This window comes from Coturnix japonica, chromosome 6 (assembly GCF_001577835.2).
Source record: "Coturnix japonica isolate 7356 chromosome 6, Coturnix japonica 2.1, whole genome shotgun sequence".
Classification (NCBI taxonomy): domain Eukaryota; kingdom Metazoa; phylum Chordata; class Aves; order Galliformes; family Phasianidae; genus Coturnix; species Coturnix japonica.
The window spans coordinates 10587915-10597382 of NC_029521.1; the positions used below are offsets into that span (position 1 = coordinate 10587915).

A 9468-nucleotide genomic window follows, 5' to 3' on the forward strand; every position below is an offset into this window, starting at 1 on the left:
TTTTTTTAGCTAATGTGATATTTTCAGTTTAGAAAGGAGCAAAGTAACATAGAATGGAGACTTTTTTGCAAGACTTAGGGGAAGGATCTTATAATAATCAAGATGTCTAATTAGGAGAAACTGGACAAGTCTCAGCTCTGTAGGTGACTACGAAAAACTGTATTTTTGATGCCCTGTATAAAGTTTCTATATGACTTATAGTCATCCTGTATTTGGGAACCTACTATAGAATCAAAAAAAAAACAACAAAAAACCCAAAAAACAAAGATGATCTCAAAATTACAGAAAAAAATGATGGTTTTATCCACAGTTATCAATAAAAGGTTGTAGTAGAAGAAGTGAAAGGGATTAAGAGCTCTGATTTAAAGTGGCTAAGATTATACTGAGAGCTAAATGTGCACACAGGTATCAGAGAGAAACAGACCAGGATATTAGTTCAGACAGAAGAAAAAGACTAGTATTACAGGTGTACATCTATGAGCCTCCAGCCCTGACACAGAAGCAAAGTGAGATAATACCATCTGCAGCTGCCAGAGATGCATAGGTAGGAAATCAGAGAGTCAATGGCTGAGCCTGCGGAATCCCCATGGAGAGCAGTGGGTGTGGGGAGAGGAGATCCCAAGAAAGCAGAGACAAAGATGGGCAGGATGATCAGCAGGGACAGAGAAGAAAAAGCAAGGTGTAAAGCAAGATTTAAAGATCAAAATACAATGAGGCATGCAAAATGGAAGTCTTAATGACTACCTGCTTTCAGTGCACGGGCCTTGGTTCAAGATGCAAAACTGCATCAAAACAAGCTGATGCTGAGCCTGACATATTTATTTTCCTTCAGTACAAGAACATATAACATTGCAAGGCAACACTATAGAGAATTCTAGCCAGAAAGCCTCAAAATTCACTTTAGTAGCAAACAAACAGAGATTCCTAAAAAGTTTACAGAAATAATAAGACACTCTTCAAACATGTTTTTCAGTAAGTTTAGTTAAATGTTTTGAACACAACCTTCAATGTAAATAAAAATAATTCCTTTTTGAATTACACAGTCCTATAGTAGCCCAAACATATTCCGTGCTTCAATATTATTTTACCTTCTTGAAGTACTTAAAAGTGATGTGCTATAGCTGGTGCAATTGAAAGAAAGCAGTATTTCTGAAACAAGCACACCAATACAACCAAAAACAATATGATCTTCACCAGTTTTGTCATTGTATCTGCTGTGCATAACTACTCTACAAAACTTCCTAGGCTACACAAGATAAAATATAGGTGATAAGGCCACGAACCTCTTGTGTTTAGCATCCTGCTATTGACTGCTGTCATTGATATTTATGCAGACATTCTGAAGTATTAACGAAGTAACTTATGATCTTTAATACAAGGCATATATAAAAACACAAAAGTATGAATATTCCAACTTTTCATAAGATAGGTGGAGTTCAAGAAATATGAAGTGATGTTATTTTTGGTGTCTGGAAATAAATCTGCAAAGTCAAGTATACCGGATTGAGAATGGCCAGAATAAAGTTCCTCGTGTACAACACAGATAAGGTAAAATCTTACCTCCAGCTTTAACCTACCAATACCATTCATTTATCTAATGAGTTCTGAGGGGAAAGAATACAGCTCCTTTATCAATATTCTGTAAATACATAACTTTTTGCAGGAGTAGAGATCTAACAAATACAACTAAATAGATATTAAGTGCCAGGTAATTAAAAAAATGTGACTTTAAAAAAAATGGTTGATAACATTCTTCATCTTTAATAATCCTAGCCTCTGGGTGGTTGCATTTCCTCACTGCCTGTAAAAGAAATCATTAATATTATCCCTGCTTTGCTGCTGCTTTGTCTCCCCTTCCCCTTCTTTTCTCTCTTCATACAGAGAAAAGTGCTGCAGTTTGTAGTGAAGGCTGAAGTATAACAGGCTAATTGTTAATCCGCCAACAAAGAGGGGCCGATAACACAAAATATAAGGATGGCTTCCAGATGTGACTGTGGAAAAAAAAAGGAATAGTTGATCTTTCATATATTTAACTTATTTGTCTGTGTACTTAACCTTACAATTATATGCTTAAAATCAAAAATCCTTAATTTTCAAGAAATGTTTTTATGGTAATTTGGAAGTCAGTTGGAGTTTTGTATTGACTTTAATAGGACAACCACTTAAATAATTTGCCTAAGGTTGTACAGGAAGCCTGTGCAAGGACAAGGGAGATTTTATTAGCTGTGTACATTAACATTTTTCTCTGTCTGTGGCAGCTCTAAAATTTATTGCCAGTCTCTGGGTAGTGCTCTGCATTGCTACCCTGCAATAATCTATCCAAAGCAAAATTATTTGCTTTCAGGGTTCTCTTAAATGTCATAAAAAGATGAGAGAATCTAACTTTATTTCCTTGAACTTTTAAATAAAGTTGCATTGCTACTGAAACAAAATTCAGGAGTAATTATGTTTCTGTCTAAATATTTGTCTGTAAAGCTTTTTATTCTCCCTCCCTCCCTGCCTTGGAAGCCTGTTCCATTCAAAGCAGTTAGTCACACTGTGGAGCACAGAGATTCCTTTCTACACATCAGCCATCCAATCCAGCTTTTTTTTTTTTTTTTTTTTTTTTTCTTTCCTAGAAGCCACCAAGAAAACTGTGACCCCTTCCACACACATATAATACAGACAGTCACTCATGCATTAACAACCATAAACCCCCAAAGGTCGTTTCCATGACAACCCCAGGGTCCTTAATGACCCTGACAGTTCAATGATTTTGTTTTGTTTGAGGGTGAAGGAATAATAAGTCTTCTCCCCTCTCCCCTACCCCCTCCATTGCACTGATAGGCGTTCATTATCTGATGCCAGGCTCAGCCCTGGAGCCAGCTTGGGAAGGTGAGGACCGCACATAGACAAAGCACCGTGCAGGAGTGAGCGTGCACGGCATACTGCAGCAATCCCAGCCTCATTAATTCCTGCACAGCCCAGTGCGTACAGTAAGTGCCGGGGGTATTACGGGAGGTTTTAGCAATATGTTGCATAAGTGAGCCCCAAATCACTGTATAGTTATTTAGGAAGTACATTTTGCATACCACTAGCAGGAGTGCTTTTATTAATGATGTGTACCAGAAACACAATAAGACACTGCAGCTAGTCTGTAGCAAGACCTATAATTTTAACAATGTGATGAATAAGGCAATTAATGTACTTCAATCTATTTCCCATATGTACCGTATTTAACTTCAGAAAACTAAAGAGATATCCAAGAGAAAGAAGGATAATAATGCATCACTGAGTGAGCAGGCTATTCCTAATGATTCAAATGCACACTTCTTCATTCTGCTCTTCTGCTGAACCTTCCATTCTTTAAATAGCAATCAGCCACAGGATATGCAGACTTCTAATCCCAATATTAAATGCAGTGTTTTCATCCAATGATCTAGAAACAGACTCTGTTGATCTTATGTTGTTCTCCTGCAAAAGCTCCTTCCATTGTTGACATGAAATTACATACATTCATTTGATAATATTCCAGCGTTATTTCATCATGACTATGTTCATACTAGTACCATATTAAATCAGCTCTTTGGTGACGTATTTTATGGACAGATGGATATAAATTGCCTCCGTTTTCCTTCATTTCATAGATTAACTATGCAGAGAATGTAAATGGTATAAATTACAGCTTCTAGAAGGTTTTTCTATCTTCTATTGACTGCCAGTGGCCCAATGGCTGTTAGAATGGCTAGAAAACACAGTTGGGCAGGGAAGCTACATTATGCTTTTCTTTTCCTACTTGTACATTGAGACCTCAAGTGCAGGATACCGGCACTAAAATACTGTGTGGCTGAAAAAAATTCACCCTGATTTCCCTTCATAGATACACATACTGTCATTAGCATCAATATTAGCTATTATATTACCTAGATGTAATGTTCATAAAAATGTGGAGCAGCCTTTCCTAATTACAGAGAAAGAAGTCTTTAATGGATTTGGGATCAAGTAATATCCATTTCACTGCATTCACCTGCATTCAATCAAACAAAAAACCCAAAATAATTCTGCTTTATTCTGATGAATGAAATCTAGTGTGAATCAAACTAGCAATAGAGGAAGACAGAGTTCAGTCTGGAACACTGGCAGTAGACCCCTCTGCACATTTCTAGTACTCAGTTTCCACTCCCTCAAAAATAATGAGTTGCTTTTTCATCTTGCCTTCACTCAGTTTGTTTCTCTTCACTACAACTGAACACAAGGTCACTGGAAAGTCAGAGTAAGAGGTTGCACAGCAACCTCCAAACCACATACAGGAAGGAAAAGATTTAAAGAATGAAGTTAGCATCTTGCTTCCACAGCTAATCATTCTCATCAGCATGTCTTGATTGTATACTAAAAAGGAAATCCAAACTACTGTTTACAGACATACTACATTCTACGTGCTCCCCAAATATATGTTAATTCCACCTGACTTTCATGCATGTTTCTCTCCATGCTGGCAGAGCTTCACAAGTTCTGTAGAGGTTATGTACAGAGGGAGGTGCATGCCTTCCTAAACAAATCCTTTACCTCTCAATTTTATTACCACATTCCATGTACAGCCTATGTTATGTGGAATCAGCCTTCGTGTGATAGCAATTAAATATGCCTAGAGGCATGGAGCTATTCTCTCCTCCAAGAGAGCACGCAAGTCTCATTAATGTTAATGGCAGCTACATATCTTCTGAGCACTGAGTAGCAGGAGGATTCCTAGAATTAGCCAGCCTGGGGAAAACCTGAGTGGAGAGCTCAACCATTTTACATGCACGTACATAGAACACATTTCATCTAATTTTCATAAACAATATGAAGATGCAGGAATGTGCAAGAATTGTATTTTCAAGACAAGCATTCTTCGTACCTGATTTGCTTCAACAGTTCATGAAACAAAAAATATGCATCCAAGAGAATTTTGTGTGTGTGAAAGAGAGATACCCTCTTTCTTACATTTCATTTTGCAGCAGTTATACAGCACAGAGTAAGAAACAGTAGCTCAAATTATTTTTCTATCAGAAAACTCCCAATAGTTTAACTTCTACCAACTTTTAGGAGAAGTACTCTCTGTAGAAAGCAAAAGACTGAAGGAATATATAAGACATGTCCCTACAGCTTTCACCTATCCGAATAAGCCTCATTTAAATTTGTCAGGTACAAGTCTAGAAATTACTTCTTCACACAGTTACGTACAAAACCAGGAGGGTAAAGAAATAAGAAAAACATGGTTGAAATTGAAGGACCACGAGGGATGTGCCATATCTGAATATGTATGAGGCAAAACTTTCCCAAGAGAATGTTAGTAATGAGGAGGAAAAAAACCTCAGCAATACAGCGTCTGCAGACCATGATTCACCCCTCCCAACACCACAACTCTTAAGTATCACTTAGGATTTCAAGCATCCACATACATACTGTCTCATGAATAAAATTGCTGCAAAGTTAAAAAAAAAAGCAAAAACAAAAAAAACAAAAAACAAAAACAAAAAAAATCCCCACAATCCTAACCAAATAATCAATGGCTACAGCAAAGACCTCAAAATGAGAACTAAACTATCTCAGTCTTTGTTTTGCTTTTGGCCTCCTGTATGAATCTGAGGAAGTCACTTAACCTATGCTTCTGTGAAACGTGTCCTAAATGTCTCAGGTAATGTGAAATGTACTTAGACTTATAAAAAATTTAAAGAGAAGCAGATGGATGAAGACCAAAAGTGATGATAATTGCACAGTTGTCTTAGGTACAGATAATTATTTACATTAATGCAGTATATCCCTTTACTTACATAGAATGGTCTTGCACCAAAGTGGGAAATTTGTTGAAGAGGTGCAGTTTAAAAGGAGCCATTTGAAGCTTTAAAAAAGAAAAAAATAAATAAAAAATTAAATATTAATAGTACAGCTCATAACTATAGTTTCCATGTTAGTGAAGAATCAGGTACCTGAAATGAATGTGTCAGAATAATAAGTCTTTTCCAAATTTTTGTTTAAAGCAGTACAAAAACTGCTGAACTTCAGTTACAGCAGACCTGGAAAAATAGTTGTTTTTGTTTTTATACCTGGCTTGCTGTAATGTAATCTCTGACAATTTGCCCAGACCTCCTAAGGCTGAATCAGAAGACACTACTGTTATTCCTCTCTCTAGTAGCTGTTTGTGCTAGTCCATGCACAGTTTAATGTCAAGAAAAAGGCTACTATTGCCAGGACAACAGGTATTTAACACTGAAATTAAATTCACTGAGCAATCATAAAGTCAAGCTTTGTTGCTCTACTTATCTGTTTTATCTACTCTGGGATGGATATACACTGTACTTTATTCAAGTGTTTTGCCAGACATTTGCTCATATTTTATTTTTTAAAACAAATTCAAGTGATTCTTTATTTGCAGAATTATTTCATTATTTGCAGAATTTCCTTAGGTTTTGTAGCTAACGATGAGTATTCTTTAACTCATACAGCAAAAGTATCAAGACAAAAACATAGTGCTTGGCAAAGTACTGAAAAAGCAGAACAGTGAATGAATAAAGCATTTAGCGAACTTGTTTTTGTGTTCTAAATTTTAGGGATAGTATTTATTTACTTGATCAGAGACTGTAAGCCTCTTTACCAAAATTATTTAGGCATTCTGAAGGACAGATTCCTTACAATTTTCATGTGTGTGCTTTTGACTGTTGATGAACCCACATGTGCCTACTACCCCCACCAAAAAATGCACTGAAGAACACTATGGGAATTATGGGAAGTAGCTTGATTACTTCTGTTGGATCCATTTGTGTTTTAAAAAACATTAAATCTCAATTCCAAACTAACACTCATGACAAATACATTTCACAAGCCAAAAAGAATTCCTGTAAACCCCAGAGAAGCAGAGAAATGTGACTCTCAACAGTACTGTTTAAAGCCATAGCTGCTATTGAGTAAGCTACCTGTTTTCCTCCCTAAGCCCCAGAATGTTTCAGAAACTGGATGCTTTCCCATATCTCTTTCACCTGCACAGAACACATAATGTGGAAGGATACAAATTCTATACTGATTTTACCCAGTGGTCTCTATCCACTTTTTCAGGACTAAATGAAAGGGCAAAGACACCACAGGGAATTCACTGTTTCAATAAATATAAAGTACAGCAATCAATATTTCCAGATTTTTTTGTACAATACATAAAAATAGAATTTTGAGTACAGATACTCAGATATCTGTACATATTTCCATATTTATTCATTTGCATATGTTTTCACAAAAAAATACACTTCAGTAGAAAACATTCTGGTTAAGAGGGTCTCAGATTCTTCACCTGTTCCGTCACATCCAGAACTAAATTTATGGCTTCCATTACTCCATGGATGTTACAGTACACTTGTAATGCTACAAAACAATGGAAAATATAGCAGAAATAGAACAGTAACAAAGTATTAGGCTACAACAAATGAGGACAAGCCCAATTGCAGCAGCTGTAGATGCAGAAACAAAGGAAAAAAATAAAAAAAAAAGCTGCTTACCTCAGAAAGGCCTCAAATAAGCCGAGATCTTCAAAGAGATATGCTCTTTTGCTGCCAACCCTGAAATGAGGCCTGGGAAGGGGTGGCCACCCCTTCCAGTCACTCAGGTACATTACATGCACCTGGCCTCCACTGGGTTGGTCCTGCCTTCCTACCAGGTGCTCAATCACTGTTCCAGGCTGTGGCTTAGCATTTCCACTACAATGCAGTTACTAATTGCCAACATTAATGTATTTTTTTAAGCAAGGCTAGGCTACACTAGACTTGTGAACCAAACACTGTGAGCAAAATGACTATGCAGGCCTTGAGATGCTTTGAGTGTATTAACATTTCCAGTACAACAAATCTTTGGCTACAAGGCTATGAACATCACTGTATTTTTGTGTGTAAAATTCCCAAAAAAGTGGCTGTGCTTCATGCAAAATTAGCACTGGCAGGTTTAAAAAGTTGAATGCTCTTAGGTTAATTCAGGAGCAAGCAATCTTTGGAGCAATTCAAGTAGAATAAACATGAACAGGTCTCACTCCCGTTACCATTTCTCCTGGATTCATTGTCTCTGACAATTAGGCAAACCTGTTACATAGATATACATAGATATATAATTATAGATATGTGTCTTGCTAGAGAATGAATGAACATGAAGAAGACTTTTCCATGGGGAGTGTTATAAGAAAACCACAGCACTAAGTTATGTCAGTGGTAATTTAGGAGAAAATGTATAATAAACTATCAGGAATATTTACCAATATGAAGAGTTGAATTTTGGTTTCAAGTGTAGATATTGAATAGAGAATATCAGATTCTTTGCAAGAAGTATATTATTATAGTTTTTTGGGTTTTTTTTCCTCCTATACTGTTTCCTTTTTTCATCAAATGTTGCCTAGCTGTTTTAAAAGGTAAACAGAAAAATTCTGTGGAGAAGCAGAATAATACACAGTGAAAATCATCTGTATAACTTGCATTAAAATAGGCAGGATTTTTACCCTTAGAGATGGCACTATTAGACACACGTATGGCAATAAATAGCCTTGCAGAAGCATGTTATCCTTTAGTTTTACATCTGCAAAACACAAAATCCCTGACCCGCAAAGTCATTTTGACAGTTAACTTTGCACACTGTGTTAAGCCTAGTGACATAGTATCTTGTTCAAAAATGCTCATAAAGGCACCTACATGTGTCCTCTTCTGAAACTGAATTTGCCTCCTTGACTATTTCTCAGCATAAATTGGGATTTTTCCTCCCTTTTTCCTATTGCTAGCTGAAGAAAAAATGTGTGAGTGCTTCCCAGTCTGCTTCACTGCAGACACCATCATTTCAGAATGTGATACATTTTGCAGTACTTGTCACAAAGCTCCTCAGACTCCACTCAGAAGTACCAACTCATGGACTCTGAAAAGGGGCCTCTAGACACAGCCATATACAGGCTATATCTTTCTGGTACTTTCTTTGAATCTCTGGAACATATGTCTAGTTTCTCTGTAAGTACCATCTCCATCATGTCTGCATCTGTTAGGCAGGGGGGAACCGTGAGTTGTCACTGTGCTCCATGGAACAGCTGTGGGACAAGAACCTCTTTTGGGAGTTCTGAGCTCTTCAGTGACATCACCAATCATCTCCAAACTCAGATACAATCTCAAAGAAAACTGATGTGTTGTTCAGAGGTCCCACAATAAACAAACTAAAATTCACACAATCCTGCAGTTATTTGGACAAGATTAATGATGAATAAAGTTTATTTAAAAATAAGCAGATAGCAGTTCTATTTCTCAGTTTTTACTCTAATAGCCTTCTGCACAGAAATACCTAGAGAGGATGGGATTCTGGATATAATATCCAAAAGCACTTTTCTAGGCCAATGACACTGGGGTAATTTAAAATGCAATCTATTATTTCAATTATTATTTTTTTCAATGATATAACTGGTAAATAATTTAGGAAGACCTGTAATGTGTAGTATTTACA

At 36.6% G+C, this 9468-nt stretch overlaps 1 long non-coding RNA gene across 1 annotated transcript; it reads right to left on the reverse strand.

The window, feature by feature from the left end:
* Nucleotides 1-813: 813 nt before the first annotated feature.
* LOC107315696 lies at nt 814-7592 on the reverse strand. The gene is made up of 3 exons (XR_001556025.2): nt 7506-7592; nt 5793-5860; nt 814-1991 (listed from the first exon to the last, which is right to left on the reverse strand). It is a non-coding gene; the product is annotated as an uncharacterized LOC107315696 (long non-coding RNA).
* Nucleotides 7593-9468: the final 1876 nt, after the last annotated feature.